Here is a 21436-nt window from a genome sequence, read left to right on the forward strand (position 1 = left end):
TTTTATTTTTCTTGTTGCTATGGTAAATGGGATTTTTCTTTCAGTTTCTATCTCTGAGTTTTTATTGTTGGTGTATAAAAATGCCTTCGATTTCTTAATATTGACTTTGTATCCTGCTATTTTGCCGAATTCACTTATTAGATTGAGTAGTTTTTTTGTGGAGTCTAAAGGACTTTCTATGTACACTATCATGTCATCTGCAAATAATGACAGTTTTACTTCCTCTTTTCCAATTTGGATGCCTTTTATTTCTCTTTCTTGTCTGATTGCTGTGGCTAGAACTTCCAAGACTATGTTGAATAGGAGTGGAGAGAGCGGACATCCTTGTCTTGTTCCTGATCTCAGGGGGAATGCTCTCAGTTTTTGCCCATTGAGTATGATGTTGGCTTCAGGTTTCTCATATATGGCCTTTATTATGTTGAGGTATGCTCCCTCTATTCCCATTTTGCTGAGAGTTTTTATCATAAATGGGTGTTGTACTTTATCAAATGCTTTTTCCGCATCTATTGATATGATCATGTGGTTTTTGTCTTTCATTTTGTTTATGTGGTGTATCACGTTTATTGATTTGCGAATATTAAACCATCCTTGCATCCCTGGGATGAATCCTACTTGATCGTGGTGTATGATCTTTCTAATGTGTTGCTGGATCCGGTTTGTCAATATTTTGTTGAGGATTTTAGCATCTATGTTCATCAGCGATATTGGTCTGTAGTTTTCTTTCTTTGTTGTGTCTTGACCTGGTTTTGGAATTAGGGTTATACTGGCTTCATAGAACGAGTTTGGGAGTCTTCCCTCTTCTTGTATCTTTTGGAATAGTCTGAGGAGGATAGGAGGTAGTTCTTTCCTAAATGTTTTGTAGAATTCACTTGTGAAGCCATCTGGTCCTGGGCTTTTGTGTGCTCGGAGTTTTTTGATTACTGCTTCAATTTCGCTAGCTGTTATTGGTCTATTCAGACTTTCTGCTTCTTCTTGATTCAGTTTGGGCAGACTATAGTTTTCCAGGAATCTGTCCATTTCCTCTAGGTTGTCAAATTTCTTGACATACAGTTGTTCGTAATAATTTCTTATAATTCTTTGTATTTCTATGGTATCAGTTGTGATTTCTCCTCTTTCATTTCTGATTTTATTTATTTGGGTTCTCTCTTTTTCTTGATGAGCCTGGCTAAAGGCTTGTCAATTTTGTTTATCTTTTCAAAGAACCAGCTCCTACTTTTGTTGATCTTTTGAATTGTTACTTTAGACTCTATGTCATTTAATTCTGCTCTGATCTTGATGATTTCCTGCCTTCTACATGATTTGGGCTTTGCTTGTTGTTCTTCCTCTAGTTCTTGTAGCTGTAGGGTTAAATTTTTTATTAGGGATTCTTCTAGCTTTTTTAGGTAGGCTTGTATTGCTATGAACTTTCCTCTTAAGACTGCTTTCGCTGTATCCCATAGGTTTGTGGTTGTTGTGTGTTCATTATCATTGCTTTCCAGGAACTTTTTGATTTCTTCCTTGATGTCATTGTTAACCCATTCATTATTTAATAGCATGTTATTCATTCTCCATGAGTTTGAATGTTTTTGAGTTTTTTCCTTGAGGTTGATTTCCAATTTTAAGGCATTGTGATCTGAGAAGATGCTTGATATAATTTCAATTTTCTTGAATTTATTGAGGCTTGTTTTGTGTCCTACCATGTGGTCTATCTTTGAAAATGTTCCATGTGCACTTGAGAAATATGTATATTTTGCTTCTTTGGGGTGTAAACTTCTATATATATCGACTAAGTCCATTTGATCTAAAGTGTTGTTCAGTGCCTCAATATCTTTGGTGTTTCTTTGCTTTGAAGATCTGTCCATTGTTGACAATGGGGTGTTAAAGTCCCCTACGATGAGTGTGTTGCTGCCTATATCTTTCTTGGAGTCTTTCAAAATTTTCCTTACATATTTGGGTGCTCCTAAGTTGGGTGCATATATATTAATAAGGGTTATATCTTCTTGATGGATTTTTCCCTTAAGTATTATGAAATGCCCTTCTTTGTCTCTTTTTATGGACTTTGCTGTGAAATCTGTTTTTTCTGATATAAGTATTGCTACCCCGGCTTTTTTTTCATGTCCATTTGTTTGGAATACATTTTTCCATCCCTTTACTTTCAGTCTGTGTAGATCTTTTGTTCTAAGGTGGGTCTCTTGTAGGCAGCATATATGTGGGTCATTCTTTCTAATCCATTCAGCTACCCTATGTCTTTTAATTGGAGCGTTTAATCCATTTACGTTTAAGGTTATTACTGATAAGTACTTATTCATTGTCATTTTCCCCCTTTGTACTCGTGTTCTTCTCTGTTTCTCTCTGTTTCTTTATCTTCTTAGAGCAGACCCTTTAGCATCTCTTGCATTGCTGGTTTGGTGGAGATGTATTCTTTTAGTCTTCCTTTGTCTGAGAAACTCCTTATTTCGCCTTCCATTTTGAATGAGAGCCTTGCTGGGTAGAGTATTCTTGGTTGTAGGCCTTTGTTTTTCATTGCTTGGAATATTTTTTGCCATTCCCTTCTGGCTTGTAGTGTTTCTGCTGAGAAATCTGAGGATAGCCTTATTGGAGCTCCCTTGTATGTTATTAGTTGTTTCCCTCTTGCTGCTTTTAGGATTCTCTCTTTGTCTTTGGATGTTGCCATTTTAATTATGATGTGTCTTGAGGTGGGCCTGTTGGGGTTCATCTTCATTGGAACCCTCTGTGCCTCCTGGATTTGCGTGACTCTTTCTCTCCTCATGTGAGGGAAGTTTTCTGTCATTAGTTTTTCAAAGAGGTTTTCTATCCCTTGCTCTTCTTCTTTTCCTTCTGGAATTCCAATGATACGGATATTGTTACGTTTCATGTTGTCCTGCAGCTGTCTTAGAACCTCTTCAGTCTTGTTCAGTCTTTTTTCATTTTGTTGCATTGTCTGGGAGTTTTTGTGTACGTTGTCCTCCAGCTCGCTGATCTGATCTTCTGCTTCCTCTAGCCTGGTTTTAATTCCTTCTACTGTGTTCTTCGATTCAGAGATTGTATTCTTCATTTCCTCCTGGCTCTTATTGATAGCTTCCATGTCCTTTTTGATGCTGGTATAATTCTCAGTCAGTTCCTTATAGTTCTTCTGGAGTTCACTGTAGTTTTTCTGGAGTTCTTTGTAGTTTCCGCTGAGCTCATTTAGCTTCTCCATAATCCATATTTTAAATTCTGTATCTGATATTTTGCTCCCCTCTATTTCATTTAACACTCTTTCTGGGGATTCTACCTTTATTTTTGATGAGGGGTTGTTTCTCTGTCTCCCCATTTTTGTGATTCCTTTTGTTTGTTGGTGCTTCTTAGAATGATCAGTTCTTCCTGGATCTGCCTCTGCTAGCGTCAGATCATGTACCAGACTGGCCCTAAGCAGCCTGTTGGAGACTTCCAGGGATCTACTGCCTTTGTCTCTCTTCTTTAGTTGTTACTATACTCAATGTGTGATCAGCCATCAGGCTTAAGGACCGTGGGTGTGGCAACTTAATTCCTGTAGGCAGGGCTTTTATTTCCCCTTACTATGACACCACTTGGAGGGGGATGGTCTGTCTGCTGTACTGGGGCTGAGTCAGCACTGGCTGGTCCTGGGAGGGGGTTAGTGTAGCTTCCACTTACTCCTCCGCCCTCCTGGATCTCCGTCTCTGTTGTTCTTGATGATATTTCTTTAATCTCTCTGGTTGTATTTCAGCTACTTTTTGGTGGATCTTTTTCTCTGGTTAGTTGATTGAGAGTCACTCTGCCCACCGTGTCTTGAGATCTTTTGTGAAGGTGCTGCTAAAACATAATTACACAACCCAGGCAAGAAACCCACACCCTCCAATGTCTCCCCCAAATACAATCCCACTATAGGCTGCAAATGAGCCCGTGTTAATATACTTGTGGAGATACTGGGACTCTTATTTCGTAGGAGAAACAGAAAGGAGTTGTTTTAAATGAAGGAAGGGTAATTTTTGAGCTGGAAGTTGATAGAGTATTAATATTAGCAATTGGGATTAAGGTTATGTAAGAGAGCAATTAACACTTACACTGTCTGTTTGAAAAGGAGGGGAGGGTTACAGTGTGGAGTGTGAAAGTTGAAGTGTATAGTATTAGGATTATATAATCGGTATATACTATATGATTAGCGTGGGAGGTAGGGTAGACACAACAGACATCCAGGTAGACACACAGCCAGAAATTGAAAGAGAGGGCTGGGGAGGTTAGAAGGTAGGAAATAGATTGAGAGAGAATTTTTTAAGGATAAAAATACAGAGTAGAAAATAGCAAGACAGGAAGGGAGAGAGGAAAGAGAAAGTAGAGAAGAGAAGGGTAGGAGAGAGAACAAAAGAAGAAGGGGAAGTAGAAGAGAGGGGACTGGATTAAAATTCTTTTTTAAATTATATATTATAAAAAAGATTAGGAGATTAAAACATGATATAAAGTTGCAAGATAGAGAGAAAAGGTGAATATAGAGAGAGAGGAATAGGAGATAGGAAAGCAAGAGGATTTGGGAGGAAAAGAGCTCAGAGGAGGGAAGGAAATCAGGAGGAAGAGGAGATATTAGGGAGGGGAGGATTGAAATTGAAGAGTTGGCAAAAGATAGGATGAAGGAGAGAAATACAAGAGGTAGGGAAAGAAGTGGGGGGATGGGGTAGAAAAAGAGAAGGGGTAAGAATGGGAGAGTAAAGGGAGAGGGGGATAGATTAGAATTATAATTTGAATATTAAGAGATTAGAATATAAAGTGTAATAGGGAGAGAGAGAGATTATGTATAGGGAGAGAAGGAAAATAAGGACAAGAGATGAAAGAAAAATGAATGTAGACTGAAGGGGGACAAAATAAAGAAAGAAATTTAATAAAGTTGTAGGTGCGTAGCGCAGAGAAAGGAGAGGGTCAGAAAGGGTGAGAACTTAAAATTATAAAATTAACTGAGAATAGGATGCAGGGGAGAATGCTAAGGGGAGAGAAGGGAGGGAAGGGGAGGGGAAAAAAGGAGCGAGAATAAGAAGGGACTGACGGTAGGGGTAGTTAGAGAGAGAGTGAGAGATAAAAGAATGAGGATTTTAACTCAATTCAACTTTTATGCACAGTCTCTGGGTATTTTTGGTTTGTTTTTTTTTTGGTTTTTCCTTGCTTCCTTCCTGAGTCTGCTCCTATTCAAAATTCCATGAGTTTCAAATCTTTTCTGGTTGGTTGGCTGGCTGTGGGAGGGTTCTGCTTGATTCTGGGGTTGCTAGTCTTTTTTTCGTGGGCCTACCACCGCTCTGTTGTGAGCTGCGTTCAGTTGTCCCCTCCTGAGGCACCCTCAGCCCTCCTCAGGCTTGTCCAGCTACTCCTTCCCTCTGTTGGTCCAGCCTGTGCCTGCCAGCAATCCCCGCCCTGCCTCCAGTCCTGTCTCTATTCCCAGGCTACAGCTTCTGCTCTCTTCCCTGTCTATATGCCTGCGCACCTACCTCTCTCCCTGTCTCAAGATCGTCCTTTTGTTCTGCAGGACTCTGGCACAGTCGGTCAAAGTGCCGGGCCCAGTGGCCCTTTCCTGCCCAGGGCCTCTCCCCTAGTCTGGAGCTTTGCAGTGGCTTTCCTGCCTGTGCTCTTCTCCTTGCCCCAAAACTTTCTCTATTCCGAGCTACCGCTTCCGCTGGCTTCCCTGTCTATCGGCCTGCGCGCTCTATGTTTCTTCCCGCCACAGCACCGTCCCTTTGTTCTGTGGGATTCTAGTGTGGTCGGTCAGCGCAGCACTCTCCTTCCCCGGAGCTCTCTGCCGGTCTGGAGCTTCGCAGCAGTCCTTCCCTGCGGGCCCTTCTCCTTGCCCTAAAACCGTCTCCCCTCCAGAACCTCCACCTCCGCTCTCTTCCCTACTTACACACCCTGCACGTCCTATTTCTCTCTTAGCCCCAAACCTGCCTTTTGTTCTGTGGGATTCTAGCGCGACTAAAGAGCAAACAGTGATTTCAAGAACACAGTTCTCCCCCGGTCCGGAGTTCCGCAGCAGCTTTTCTGTGCGGCCAGTCTCCTAGCCCCAAAACTGCTCCTTTGTTCTGTAGGGCCCTAGCACAAGTGCTGGGCGCGCCCGGGATGCGGAGCTTTCCGTCGGAGGTTGCAGCTGAGGATGTTTCTCTCTAGACTCAGGTCACACAGTTTCTCCCAGTCCTGGTTGTTCACTGTTCTCTCCCTCCTCTGGCTTTTTCGGCCAAATCCTCTCCCTAGCTCCCTACAAGAATTCACTCCCGGCTAGTGAGCTCTCCGGCTTGATACTGCAAACGCACGGAGTCTCAGAATGACTCAGCCTGCAGTTTGTGATAAACCCCTCCACCCCCTCCACGCTGCTCCCATGATCTCCTCCCCGTTCACGTTATCAGATATTCCCACTCACTCAGTCATTCCTCCCCGAGTTTGTTCCTCCTGGATTGTCTCCTTAACAGGAGCGAGCTGAGAACACTGTTCCTACTCCGCGGCCATCTTGGTCCCCCCCTTGACTATTGTTAATAGTGCTGCTATGAACATAGGGGTACATAGGTTCTTTTGAATTGGTGTTTCAGGATTCTTTGAGTACAACCCTAGCAATGGGATTGCTGGATCAAGAAGAAGCTCCATTTTTTTTTTTTTTTTGAGGAAATTCCATACTGTTTTCCACAGTGGTTGCACCAGTCTGCATTTCCACCCACAATGCACTAGGGCTCTCTTTTCTCCACATCTTCACCAGCACTTGTCGTTTGTTGATTTGTTGATGATGGCCATTCTGACTGGTGTGAGGTGGTATCTCATTGTCATTTTAATTTACATATCTCTAATGGCTAGTGATGTTGAGCATTCTTTCATATGCCTATAGAACTTCTGAATGTCCTCTTTGGAGTAGTGTTTGTTCAGGTCCTTTGCCCATTTTTAAATTGTTTTGTCTGTCTTCTTAGTGTTGAGTCTTATAAGTTCTTTTTTTTTTTGTCCCAATTTTTCTCCCATTGCTCTCCCCTACCCTGTTCCTCACTCCCACAGTCAATCCCCACCCTGTTGTCTATGTCCATGGGCCTTTTATACCTGCTCAACTAGACTTTCCTTTTTTTTCCTTCATTATCTCCCTTCTCCCTCCCTTCTGGTTTGTTCCTTTTTTTTTCTTTTATTTTTTGATTTTTCAATTACAGTTGTCCCATTTTTCCCCCCATTGCTCCCCCCCACCCAACCCACTCCTCCCGCAATCATATCCCTCCCCGTTGTCCATGTCCATGATTCATTTATACATGTTCCTTGACTAGACCCTTCCCTTACTTATCCCCCTTCTCTCCCTCCCCCCTCCCCCCTATTGACTACTATTCTACTCTTTGTCCTATTTAGTTCGTTTGTGTTCTTTAGTTTCTTGTATTAGGTGATATCATGTGGTATTTTTCTTTCTTTGCCTGGCTTATTTCACTAAGCATAATTCTCTCTAGTTCCATCCATGTTGTTGCAAATGGCAAGAGTTCCTTCTTTCTTTCTGAAAATACCATGTTCTTGGATGGGAAGAATCAACGTCATCAAAATGGCCATACTACCCAAAGCAATTTACAGGTTCAATGCAATCCCTATTCAAGTACCAATGACATATTTCACTGACCTAGAACAAATACTCCAAAATTCCATATGGAACCAAAAAAGACCATGAATAGCAAAAGCAATCTTGAAACAGAAGAACACAGCAGGAGGAATCATGATACCAGACATAAAACAATACTACAAAGCCACTGTGATCAAAACAGTCTGGTACTGGCATAAGAACAGACATACAGATCAGTGGAACAGAATAGAGAGCCCAGAAATAAACCCAGGCCTCTATGGTCAACTAATCTTTGATAAAGGAGGAAGGAACATAAAATGGAGTGAGAAGAGCCTCTTTAACAAATGGTGCTGGGAGAACTGGACAGGGACTTGCAAAAAAATGAAACTAGACCACCAACTTACACCACACACAAGAATAAACTCAAGATGGATCAAAGAGTCTTATAAGTTCTTTATATATCTTGAAGATCAAACCCATGTCTGAGATTTCATGGGCAAATATGTTTTCCCATACTGTTGGTTCCCTTTTGACTTGCCTATGTTTTTTTTTGCTGAGCAGAAATTCTTTCATTTGATGTAGTCCAATTTAGTTATTCTTTCCTTTATTTCCCTTGCGTTAAGAGATATATCTGAAAAAATATTGCTACATGGGATATTTGAGATTTTTCTGCCTATGTTATTCTCCAGGACTTTTATGGTGTCATGGCTTACATTTAAGTCCTTGAGACATCTTCAGTTTATTCTGGTGTATGGTATATGTTGGTGGTCTAGTTTCATTTTTTTTGTGTGTGTGTGTGTGTGTGTCTCTGTCCAGTTCTCCCAACATCATTTGTTGAAGAGGCTCTTTTCATTGCATTTTATGTTCCTTCACCCTTTGTCAAATATTAGTTGTCCATAGGGGGATGGGTTTATTTCTGGACTCTTTATTCTGTTCCATTGATCTATATGTCTGTTCTCATGCCAGTACCACATTGTCTTAATTACAGTACCCTTGTAGTATAGTTTGATATCAGGTATTGTGATTCCTCCTACTCTGTTCTTGTTCCTCCAGATTGCTGCAGATATTTGGGGTTTTTAGGAGTCATATAAATTTTTGAAGTAGTTTTTCTAGGTCTGTGAAATATGCCATTGGTATTTTAATAAGAATTGTGTTAAATCTATAAGCTGCTTTAGGTAGTATGGACATTTTAATTATGTTAATTATTCCCATCCATGAACATAAAATATACTTCCATTTATTTGTATCTTCCTTAATTTCTTTCTTCAGTTTTTTGTAGTTTTCTGAGTACAGGTTTTTTACCTCCTTGGTTAAGTTTATTACTAGGACCTTAATTTTTGTTGTTGCTATAGTAAATGGGATTTTTTTTTCTAGTCTCTATCACTGATATTTTACTGTTGGTGTGCAGAAATGCCTTTGATTTCTGAATATTGACTTTGTATCCTGCTATTTTGCCAAATTCACTTATTAGGTCAAGTAGTTTTTTGGTGGGGTTTTCTATGTACACTGTCATGTCATCTGCAAATAATGATAGTTTTATTTCTTCTTTTCCAATTTGGATGCCTTTTATTTCTTTTTCTTGTCTGATTGCTGTGGCCAGAACTTCCAAAACTATGTTGAATAGGATTGGATGTAATGGACATCCTTGTATTGTTCCTGATCTTAAGGGAAATGCTTTCGGTTTTTGGCCATTGAGTATGATGTGGCTTCAGTTTTCTCATATATGGCCTTTATTACATTGAGATATGGTCCCTCTATTCCTATTTTGCTGAGTGTTTTCATCATAAATGGTTGTTGTACTTTATTAAATGCTTTTTCTGCATCTATTGTTATGATCATGGAATTTTTTCCCTTCATTTTGTTTATACGGTGTATTACAATATTGATTTGCAATTATACCATCCTTGCATCCCTGGGTGAATCTCACTTTATCGTGGTATATTATCTCTTTAATGTGTTGCTGGATCCAATTTGCTAATATTTTGTTGAGGATTTTAGCATCTTTGTTCATCAGTGATATTGGCCTGTAGTTTTCTTTCTTTGTTGTGTCTTGACTTGATTGTGGAATTAGGATAATATCAGCCTCATAGGAAGGGTTTGGGATTCTTCTCTGTTCTTGAAGATTTTGGAATAATTTGGGAAGTCTGTTAGTTTTTCTGTGAACGTTTGGTAAAATTCACCTGTGAAGCCATGCAGTTGAGGGCTTTTGTGTACCAGGAGTTTTTAAATTACTGCTTCAATTTTGCTTGTTTTTATAATTGTATTTAGGTTTTCTGATGCTTCTTTATTCAGCTTTGGAAAATTGCATATTTCTAAAAATATATCCACTTAGCGCAGATTTCAAATTTCTTTCCATATAGTCCATAGTAATTTCTTACAATCTTTTTTATTTCTGTGGTATTTTTGTCACTACTCCTTTTTCATTTCTGATTTCATTTATTTGCATCCTTTCTTTTTCTTTCTTGATGAGCCTGGTTAAGGGTTTGTCAAATTTATTTATCTTTTCAAAGAACCAGCTTCTGGATTCATTGATATTTTGAGTTTTTCTTTTCATCTCTATGCCATTTAATTCTAATCTGACCTTGATTTATCCTTCCTTCCACTCACTGTGGGCTTTGTTGTTTTTCCTCTAGTTCTTTTAGATATAAGGTTAGGTTGTTTATTTTAGTTTTTTTTCTTTCTATCTTCTAAAGGTAGGCTTGTAATGTTATGAACTTTCCTCTCAGGATGCTTCTGCTGTGCCTGATAGGTTTTGTCATATTATGTGCTCATTTTCATTTGTTTCAGGTACTTTTTGATTTTTTTCTTAATCTCATTGTTAACTCATTCATTATTAAATAACATTATTCAGCCCTCACGTATTTGAATGTTTTGGAGCTTTTTCTTAACGTTTGTTTCTAGTATCATGCCATTGTGATTCAAGAATATGCTTCATATAATTTCAATTTTCTTGAATTTGTTAAGGATTTTTTTTTTTACTACCCTGTGGTCTATCCTTGAAAATGATCAATGTGCATATGAGAAGAATGTATATTTTGCTTCTTTTGGTTCAAATTTTCTGTAAATATCACTTAATTCCATTTGATCTAGTGTGCCAATTAATGCTGCCATATGCAAGTTGATTTTTTGCTTGGAAGATCTGCCCATTGTTGACAGTGGTATGTTAAAATCCATTATAATTACTTTATTGCTGCCAATCTCTTTCTTAAAATCCTCTAAGATTTTCTTTATTAATTGGTGCTCCTACATTGGGTGCATATATGTTTTTAAGGGTTGTATAGTCTTTTTGGACTACTCCCTTAAATATTATGTAGTGACCTTATTTGTCTCTTGTTATGGGCTTAGTTTTGAAGTCTATTTTGTCTGGTATAAATAAGTATTGCTACCCAAGTTTTCTTTTCATGTCCATTTGTATGGAATTTTTTTTTCATCCCTTCACTTTCAGCTTTTGTAACTTTTGTTCTGAGGTAGGTCTCTTGTAGGCAGTATATTAGCATTTTGTGTTTTTTAATGCATTCACCTACCTTAGGTCTTTTGATTGGAGCATTTAGTCCTTTTACATTCAAGTTTATTATTGATAGGTGCTTAAACATTGTTATTTTCCCCTTTGTACCTCTGTTCCTCTCTCTTTCTCTTTCTTCTCCTTCTCCTTCTTCTCCTCCTACTCCTCTTACTACTACTACTACTTCTTCTTCTTCTTCTTCTTCTTCTTCTTCTTCTTCTTCTTCTTCTTCTTCTTCTTCTTCTCCTTCTCCTTCTCCTTCTCCTTCTCCTCCTCCTCCTCCTCCTCCTTCTTCTCCTTCTTCTTCTTTATCCTTTCTTCTTCAAGCAGTCCCTTTAGCAGAAATGTATTCCTTTAACATTTTATTTTAATCTAGGAAACTCTTTATTTCACTTTCAATTTCAAATGAGAGCCTTGCTGGATAGAGTAGCCTTGGTTTCAGGTCATAGCTTTTTATTACTGGGAAAATTTTATGCTAATCTCTTCCGGCCGTTAGTGTTTCTGTTGAGAAATCAGCTGATAGCCTTATCAGAGCTCCTTTGTAGGTAACCAGCTGTTTTTCTCTTACTGCCTTTAAGATTCTCTCTTTATCTTTAAATTTTGCCATTTTAATTGTGATGTGTCTTGATATGGGCTTTTTTAGTTCATCTTGATTAGGAGTCTCTGTGCTTCTTGAACTTGGTTAACTGTCTCTGTCACTAAATTAAGAAAATTATGTGTCATTATTTCTTCAAACAGGTTTATATACCTTGCTCCCTTCTCCTGCTATCCTTATGATGTGAATATTATTATGTTTCATGTCCCAAAGCTCCCTTGATCTATCCTCATTATTCCTGAGTCTTTTTTAATCTTGTTGCTCTGACTGGGTGGTTTTTTTCTACCTTGTGTTCCAACTCACTGATTCAATCCTCTGCTTCATCTTGCTTTATTTTTATTCCTTCTGTTACAGAAGTGGGGGTGTCCAAAAAACACCAGAACTTGTGGCTGGGGGATGGGGAGAAGGAAGCAGCTTTCAGAATGCCTTCACATGCCTGAGGCTAGGGGCTAGTGTCTTTTTTATGCAAATGGATTTAATGCATGAAAGGACCTGGAAGATGGGAGGGGTCTTGGACCAGGGGATGGTATGAAGAAAGCACACAGAGCCTGCGTGAGGTTCTGTGAGTGATCAGAACTGGGGACCATGCTGACTGCATTAGAGGATACAGTCAGGGATTTAAAAATAAGTGGCAGACATTTTGAGGAGGGAACTGACCATGCAGTTTTGAGAAGAGAGAACTCCATGCAGTTTACAAGGAAGCTGAGAATCCACAAGGTTCTGGATTAAAAGCTGGTGAGCACCATAACACAGACAAGACCTTCCCCAATCAGAATTAAATGATTGGCAGCTACTGGTAAAGCTGAACTGTGTCTAGAAATTAGAAAAATGGTTTCTCTAAGTTTTCTAAAATTAGCCTGGTTTGGTAGGAGGAGGAAGAAATATATGTTTGTGGGTGTTTTAAGGAACATAAGACTTAACTGCAGAAATCTGCAAATAGTCTAAATCTATATAACTATTAAATAAACAATTCTTTTTATTTTCACTAAACTCTGGTATTGAGAGTTATAATTCTGGTGGTGGGCAATTGAGTCCCTAACTAAACAGCACATGGGTGCTAGGTTTGAATTGGAACAGCCCAGGGGTTCTGTAACACTTCTACTGTATTCTTCATTTCAGATATTGCATTTTTCACTTCCAACTAGTTCTTATTGAAGGCATATATGTTGTTTCTTTTTTTTAAGTATATTTTATTGATTATGTTGTTACAGTAGTTCCAATTTTTTCCCTTTGCTCCCCTCTTCCCAGCACCCCCCTTCCCCCAGTAATCCCACCCTGCTTAGTTCATACCCATCGGTCATGCATATCAGTTCTTTGGCTTCACCCTTTCGTATATTATACTTAACTTCCCCCTGTCTATTTTGTATCAATCAATTATGCTTCTCAATCCCTCCACCATTACCCCCCTTCCCCCTCCCAGCTGATAACCCTCAAAATGATCCCCATATCTATGATTCTGTTCCTATTCTGGTTTGCTTAGTTGGATTTTGTTTTTACTTTTTAGATTCAGTTTTTGATAGTTGAGTTTGTTGTCATTTTAGTGTTCATAGTTTTGATCTTCTTTTTCTTAAATAAGTCCCTTTAACAGACTTCTGGCCAAGATGGAGGCTGAAACAGACACGCTAGGTCTCTCTCCACAACTACAAAGGAATACAACTATCTCAAAACTAGAGACAACCAGAAGTTCCAGAATATCAAGCTGCATGGATGTCCAACAAACAAAGATATAAAGAAGAAATACTCATCCAGACAGGTAGGAGGGGCTAAGCCCAGGCGGAGAGAACTCTGTGTGGTGGTGGAGGTGGCTGCAGCAGTGGTGACAGTGGCAGGCTGGCAGAAAATGCAGTCACACATTTTAAAAAGTGAGGAGGGACACTTGGGGAGCATTCCCCGCTCCTCACCAGACCACACAGCTCACGGTCCCAGCGCCAGGAAAATCAAGCCTCATTGCTTCTGACTGTGCCAACCAATGAGAGTTGGGGTGGAGGAAGAAACTGCCAACCTCTCAGCAGAGTCTGCTTGTTTAAAGGTCCTCCATGATCCTAGAATGTCCACAGACCCACCCACTCTGGAAACAATTGTCAGGGCAAGAGCTAGAGAGGCACCAGTCCCATATGAAAGTGGGAGAAGTGCCTGGAAAAGGGGCAAGTGCTGAACAAGTGGCATTGTTCCCTCTCTGACTCCTCCCCCACAATCAGTGCCACAACATGGTGAAATGGGTCACCCTGTACTGACAAATACCTAAGGCTCTGCCACTTACAACATCACAGGAATGACAGCTCCACCTAAGATATAGAGGCAAACAAATACAGGAACCTGTCAAAATGAGGAGAGAGAGAGACGTATGGCCCAAAAGGGGGAAAGCATCAAGGTTCCAATAAGAGAACTAAGCGATGAGGTGATAGCCAACCAAACAGATGCAGAATTCAAAACACTGGTGATAAAGATGCTCATAGGCTCGACAGATATGCTTGAGTATGGCAAATGCATCAGGGAAGAAGTGAAGCCTATGCTAAATGAAACAAACAAACAAACAAAAATCCACACAAAACCAGTGGTGAAGGGAAGAAAACCAGGGTTCACATTAATGATTTGGAATATAATGAGGAAAAAAAACAGTCAACCAGTACAATATGAGAAAACAAGAATTGAAAAAAATAAGGAGAGGCTTAGGAACTTTTGAGACAGCTTTAAACATGCCAACATCCAAATCATAGGGGTGCCAGAAGGAGAAGAGGAAGAGCAAGAAATTGAAAACTTATGTGAAAAAATAATGAAGAAAAACTTCCCAAATTTTGTGAAGGAAACAGACATACAAGTTCAGAAAGCACAGGGAATCCCAAACAAGCTAGACGCAAAGAGGACCACACCAAGACACATCATAATTAAAATGCTAGAGGTGAAAGATAAAGTATCTCAAAAGCAGCAAGAGAAAAGTGGAGAGTTACCTACAAAGGGGTGCCTATAAGACTGTCAGCTGATTTCTCAAAAGAAACTTTGCAGGAAAGAAGGGACTGGCAAGCAGTATTCAAGGTGATGAAAAGCAAGGACCTACAACCAAGATTACTCTATCCAGCAAAGCTATCATTTAGATTGGAAGGGCAGATGGCGTGCTTCCTGGACAAGGTAAAGCTAAAAGAGTTCATTATCACCAAGCCATTATTACATATGTCCTTTCTCATGTTGATGTAGTTCACACTAAGTTCCTGTACTTCTTACTAAGTTCCTTGAGTATCCTTATAACCACTCCTTTGAACTCTATGTCTAATGAATTGCTTGCCTCAATTTCATTTATCTTTTTCTCTGGAGATTCATCTTTTTCTTTTCATTTGGGGTTGTTTCCTTGTCTCATCATTTTAATTGTCTTTTTTTGTTTGTTTCTATGTATTAGGTTAATCTGCTTTGACTCTCTTTTGGAGTGGCCTTTTGTATTAGGAGTCCTGTGGGACTCAATGGTTCAGTTTCCTTGTTCTCCTGATCTGGATGCTCTAGGAATGTTCTCTGTGTGGGTTATGTGATACCCCCAGTTGTCTAAGAGGTTCAGCCCCAACCATGTCTTCTATGCTGTTGTATAGTTGCTAGCAGAGCAAAGCAAAACAACACAAAAACAAGCAATCTCCCCAGCACAACAACAATGCCAATGATAAGTGAGCAAAGAATAATAAAAATGGAAAGGGAAATAGAATATTAGAGAAAGGGGAAAAGGAAAAAGAGTATGAGAAGATCAAAGGAAAGAAAAGTGATTATGAGATGAGAACAGAACAGGGAAGGGAACTAATACTGGTAATGAAATGAAAGAGAAAAATTTGGAAAAGGATCACAGAAAAAATTAAGAAAAATAATAAAAGGAGAGAAGAAGAGAACAATGGAATAATCAAAGATAAAATTAGAATAGGAGATGTGAAATAAAAATTAGAACACTAAAAATAAAAAATAAAAATAAAAAGGCTATGAAAAAGAAAAAATAGCAATAATGAAAGAAGAACCAAGTAGATTTATTTCAGCAGAGGTTAATGGTTGCCTCTGATTTCTCCCTTTGGATATCTCTTTGATGTCTGAGTCTGGTGTAAACCAATGTTAGGTGCTGTCCATATCTGGCCCTTGGAAGCCTTTTGGAAGCTACAATAAATCCACAGTTTTTGGCTGATTTCCCCAAGCTGGGATGCTCCCACGGTGAGCCAAGCTGCTCTGCAAAGCTGATTTTTATCAGCAATTGTTCCCAGGATGTGTCATCAAATGTCCCAAGTCGTTGCAGGATATGTCTCTCCCTGTTTCTGCCTGTTGGCCTGCTGTCAACATTAGATTATTTGCAGACCTGACTGTTTCTGAGAGGGCTTCTGGTGGAAACAGGGGATTTTAGTTTCTGGGTCTCCTGTGCCAGGAACCTTTCCAACTTCAGGGAAGCTGGTGGGGTTTTCCTCCCTTTCCCTAGCCACTAATATGAGTCTGTCTGGAATTATTTTCCTGTACTTTACAGAGCAAGGCCTCCAGAGCCCAGATTTTGGATCTTCCAGATGCAGGGAGGGTGTTTTCGTGGCTCTCCCATAAGGGAGAAGCACCAGTCCATTTCTCAGGAATATGTATGGATTGGATGCACTTTATAACCAGTCTCCGATGACTCCTGAGAAACACCAACACAGAGCAAACCTGAAAAAAGAATGAAAAAGATGCAGGGTGGAGTGAACAGGATTTCAGAAGGTGTGGAGAGCAGAAACCCAGAGGTTGGAGGCAGTGGTATTTCACAGGGTAAGGTAGTTGAATTTCCCCTGGGAGGGGCAAAGTCTTCTCAAGAATAAAGGCTGCTGTGGAGCCCCCCAGGTATATCCCAGCCCCAAAAGTCCCACAGCCACTCCCCCAAGTTTCTCCCCAGTGACTCCCACTCCAGACTCTTATACAGTGCTGTTGGAAGAGAAAAATGGTAAATCTTTGGAAAACAGTTTAGCAGTTTCTTATAAGATTAAATATCTATCTACTGAATAACAAAGTCCATCCACCCCTACACAGTAACTCAAGAGAAATGAAAATATATGTTCATAAAAAGTACATACAAAATGATTTAATTAATATGAAATCCTGCAACAGAAAAAATTAACCTTTGATGACGGAAATCAGATATGTGGTTGCTTGAGAATGATAGGGTTGACTAGGAGGTCTTAAGGGAATTATGGGAGTGGTAATTGGAAATTTTCTGTGTCTTGACAAGTTTGTAAATTAAATGAACATATGCATTTTGCAAAACTGATGTGGCACACTTAAAATCTGAGCATTTCACTGAATGTAAATTGTAACTTGTATTAGTTTTTTATTGCTGGAAAGCAAATTACTACAAACTTATTGATTTCAAACAACAGTCTTACTTATTACCTTGCAGTTTCTGTTGGTCAGATGTCAATAATAGCACGATTGGGTTCTCTACTCAGGATAATACAATGATGAAATATAAGTCTCAGCTGGGTTGAGTTCTTATCTTGAGGTTTTGGGGGAAATATGTTTCTGAACTTACTCTTATTGTTGGCCGAATTCAGCTTATTGAGGTTTTAGGACTAAAATATCCCCTTTATTTTCTGAATGTCTGCAGATACTGCTCTCAGTTCATAGAGGCTGCTTTCTGTTCCTCACACCATGACTTTTTATATCTTAGCAACAGAGAACCTCTCTCATGTACAATTTCTTTTATACTTCAAGTCTTCTGCCACCAGCCAAATAATTTTATTTTTAAAAGGTCTGATGTTATGAGGTCAGGCCCAACCAAATATCTTAAAGCCAACTGATTTGGGACTTCAATTACACCTGTAAAATCTTTTCACCGTACTATCTGGATTAGTGTTTAATTGAATAACCAGGGGCTAGCAATCTTGTGGAAGAGACATCTTAGAAAGATGCCAACCACGTAATTGAATTAAAAATGAAGAAAGAATAAAAATATTTTCAGACCACAAAGTTGAGAGTTTCATTATCAACAGATTTTACTATAAGAAATACAAAAGGAAAATTTCAGATAAAGGGAAAAAGGAAAAGGTGGATGTCTGAATTACAGAATTAATAAATAGTGCTAGAAGTGGTGAACATATCAATTAATATAAATGATTATTTTTAAATGCCCCTATAAGATTAGACTGTTTAAAGCAAAAATAATAAGGATATATGGTGAGCTTTCTAATATATATAGAAGAAACATATGTGAAAATAATAGCACCAAAGGCTAGGTGAGTCAGAATTGGAATTATACTGTCATAAGGTTTTTACATTGTTTGTAAAGTAATAAAATAGAAATAAAAAATAAACTTTGATAAGCATGTATGTTATAGTCCCTAAAGCAACCACTAAAAGTTGATTAAAAGATGTATAACTCAATACCCAACAGAGAATATAAATTAAATTACTAACACATTATTGACTAAGAAAAATACAGGAAAGAAAAAATAATATAACACAAATAGGACAATTATAAAACAAACAGCAATAGTTTAGACTTAAAGTCAACCATATCAATAACCACATTAAATATAAATAGATTAAATAGTTCAATTAAAATAAATTGTCAGATTGTTTTTATTTATTTATTTTTTCATGTAATTTGTAATTTTATTTTTATTATAATTATTATTTTTATTTTTGGGATTTTCAATTACAGATGTCCCATTTTGCCCCCATTTTTCTCCCTCACCCAGCCCACCCCTTCTCCCACAATCATATCCCTCACCATTGTCCATGTCCATGAGTCATTTATACATGTTCTTTGACTAAACCCTTCCCTTACTTATCCCCTTCTCTCCCTCCCTCTGTTTTTTTAAAGCATATTTTACTGATTATGCTATTACAGTTGTCCCAATTTTTTTTCCCATTTTTTTACCCTCTGACCGATATCCCCCTTCCCTCCAACAATCCCCACCTTAGTTCATGTCCATGGGTCAAGCATATAAGTTCTTTGGCTCCTCCATTTCCTCTACTATTCTTAAAACCACCCTGCTTATCATGTACCTACCGATTATATTTTTTAATCCCTGTATATTTTCCTCCATTCATTCCCCTTCCCCTCCCCACTGATAAACGTCCAAATGATCTCCATATCTATTATCCTGTTCCTATTCTGGTTGTTTGCTTCATTTGTTTTTGTTATTGCTTTTTAGATTTAGTTGTTCAGTTTGTTGCATTTTAATGTTCATAGTTTTAATCTTCTTTTTCTTAAATAAGTCCTTTTAACATTTCATTTAATGAGGGCTTGGTGATGATGAATTCCTTTAGCTTTACCTTGTCTGAGAAGCACTTAATATACCCTCGAATTCTAAATGATAACTGCTGATAGAGCAATCTTGGTTGTAGGTCCTTGCTTTTCATCACTTTGAATACTTGTTGCTGGTCCCTTCTTGCCTGCAAAATTTCTTTAGAAAAATCAGCTGATAGTCTTATGGGAACTCCTTTGTAAGTAACTCTCTGCCTTTCTCTTGCCGCTTTTAAGATTCTCTCTTTACCTTTAATCTTTGGCATTTTGCTTATGATATGTCTTGGTGTGGTCCTCTTTGGGTCCAAATTGTTTGGGTCTCCGTGTTTCCAGGACTTGTATGTCTATTTTCTTTGCCATATTAGGGAAGTTTTCCTTCATTATTTTTTTCAAATAAGTTTTCAATTTCTTGTTTTTCCTCTTCTCCTTCTGGCAGACCTATGATTCTGATGTTGGCACTTTTGGAGATGTCCCAGAGTCTTCTTATTCTCTCCTCATTCTTTTGAATTCTTGTTTCCTCATTCTGTTCTGGGTCAATGTTTATTTCTTCATTATGTACCAAATCATTGATTTGAACCCTGGCTTCCTTCCTTTCACTGTTGATTCCCTGTAAGTTTTTCTTTATTTCACTTACTGTAGCCTTCATTTCTTCCCTTATGGTTATACCATACTCAATGAGTTCTCTGAGCATCCTTATCATCAGTGTTTTGAACTCTACATCTGATAGGTTGGGTATTTCCATTTCATTTAGTTCTTTTTTCTGGGGTTTTGTTCTGTTCATTCATTTGGGCCATATCTGTCTCCTGAATTTGGCAGCCTCCCTGTGTTTGTTTCTTTGTATAAGGTAGAGTTGTTTTGATCCCCTGTCTTAGTGCACCTGTTAAGTTGCATGGGACAGAGCCTTAGGCATTCACCAGTGAGGGGCAACCCCCTTCACTGCTTCGTGACTCTGTATGTGAAGGAGGGTTTGGAGAGGGGAAAATGCCACTGCCTGGCTATTGGAGGCTTGTTTGGAATTTGCCCCATTTCCAGTCAATTCACTCCCTTCCCATATGCAACTGGTGCCCCTCTAGCTGTTTTCCTGGTGGTATTCTCCAGATTGAGTGGGTTTGCATACATTCTAGGTCCATGCAAGCCATTTAACAGACTCTCCTGAGAGACCAGCAGTTTCTTCCACCACCCCAACCCCCACTGATTTTCACAGGCTTTATTTTTCTAGCGCTTGGACCCTGGGCTAAGTAGTCTCGCCTGGGGCCAGGATCGCTCACTCTCAAGGTATTCCTCGCAATCTTTATCCACCACATGTGAATGTGGGACCACGCATTCCACTGACCGCCTCTGCCACCACCTCACTGCTGCTGCCTTGCTGCTGCCACACGACATCTTCTCTGCCCCAGATCCACATCTCTACCCCTCCTAACCATCTGGATGAATATAGCTTCTTTAAATCCTTGGTTTTTAGACTTCAATACAGTTCAATTGCCAGGAAGTTTTGGGTGTTTTTTCTTTTGAGTTTAGTTGTGATCCTTCTTTCATTGTGGAAGGTGGCCAGGTGTGTCTATCTATGTCCCCATCTTGCCTGGAAGTCCTCATATTGGTTTGTAAAAGACCCAGATAAATGTAATTTAAAAGCTATACACTTTTTTAAATTTTATTTTTTGATTTTTCAATTACATTTGTCCCATTTTTCCCCCATTGTTTCCCCCCACCTAGCCCACCCATTCTCCCACAATCATATCCCTCCCCGTTGTCCAAGTCCATGAGTCATTTATACACGTTCCTTGACTAAACCCTTCCCTTATCACCCTTCTCTTCCTCCTCCCTCCCCCCCTATTGACTGTTATTCTGCTCCTTGTCCTATTTAGTTCATTTGTTTATGCTATTCTTTAGTTTCCTGTATTAGGTGGAAAACATATGGTATTTTTCTTTCTTTGCCTGGCTTATTTCACTAAGAATAATTCTCTCTAGTTCCATCCATGTTGTCGCAAATGGCAGGAGTTCCTTCTTTCTCTCAGCTGCATAGTATTCCATGGTGTAAATGTATCACAGTGTTTTGATCCTCTCATCTACAGATGGCCCCTTAGGCTGTTTCCAGCACTTAGCTATTGTAAACAGTGCTGCTATGAACATAGGGGTGCATAAATTCTTTTGAATTAGGGTTTTAGGATTTTTGGGGTATAATCCTAGCAGTGGAATCGCTGGTTCAAAAGGCAGTTCCACTTTTAGTTTTTGGAGGTAATTCCATACTGTTTTCCATAGTGGCTGCACCAGTCTGCATTCCCACCAACAGTGCAGTAGGGTTCCCGTTTCTCCACATTTTCGCCACACTTGTTGTTTGTTGATTTGTTAATGATGGCCATTCTGACAGGTGTAAAGTGGTATCTTATAGTGGTTTTTATTTGCATCTCTCTGATGGCTAGTGATGTTGAGCATTTGTTCTTTGTTGATTTGTTGATGATGGCCATTCTGACAGGTGTAAAATTGTATCTCATTGTGGTTTTTATTTGCATCTCTCTGATGGCCAATGATGATGAGCATTTTTTCATGTGTCTATGGACCTTCTGTATGTCCTCTTCAGAGAAGTGTTTGTTCAGT

This window comes from Furipterus horrens, unplaced genomic scaffold (assembly GCF_987537825.1).
Source record: "Furipterus horrens unplaced genomic scaffold, mFurHor1.1.pri manual_scaffold_17, whole genome shotgun sequence".
Lineage (NCBI taxonomy): Eukaryota > Metazoa > Chordata > Mammalia > Chiroptera > Furipteridae > Furipterus > Furipterus horrens.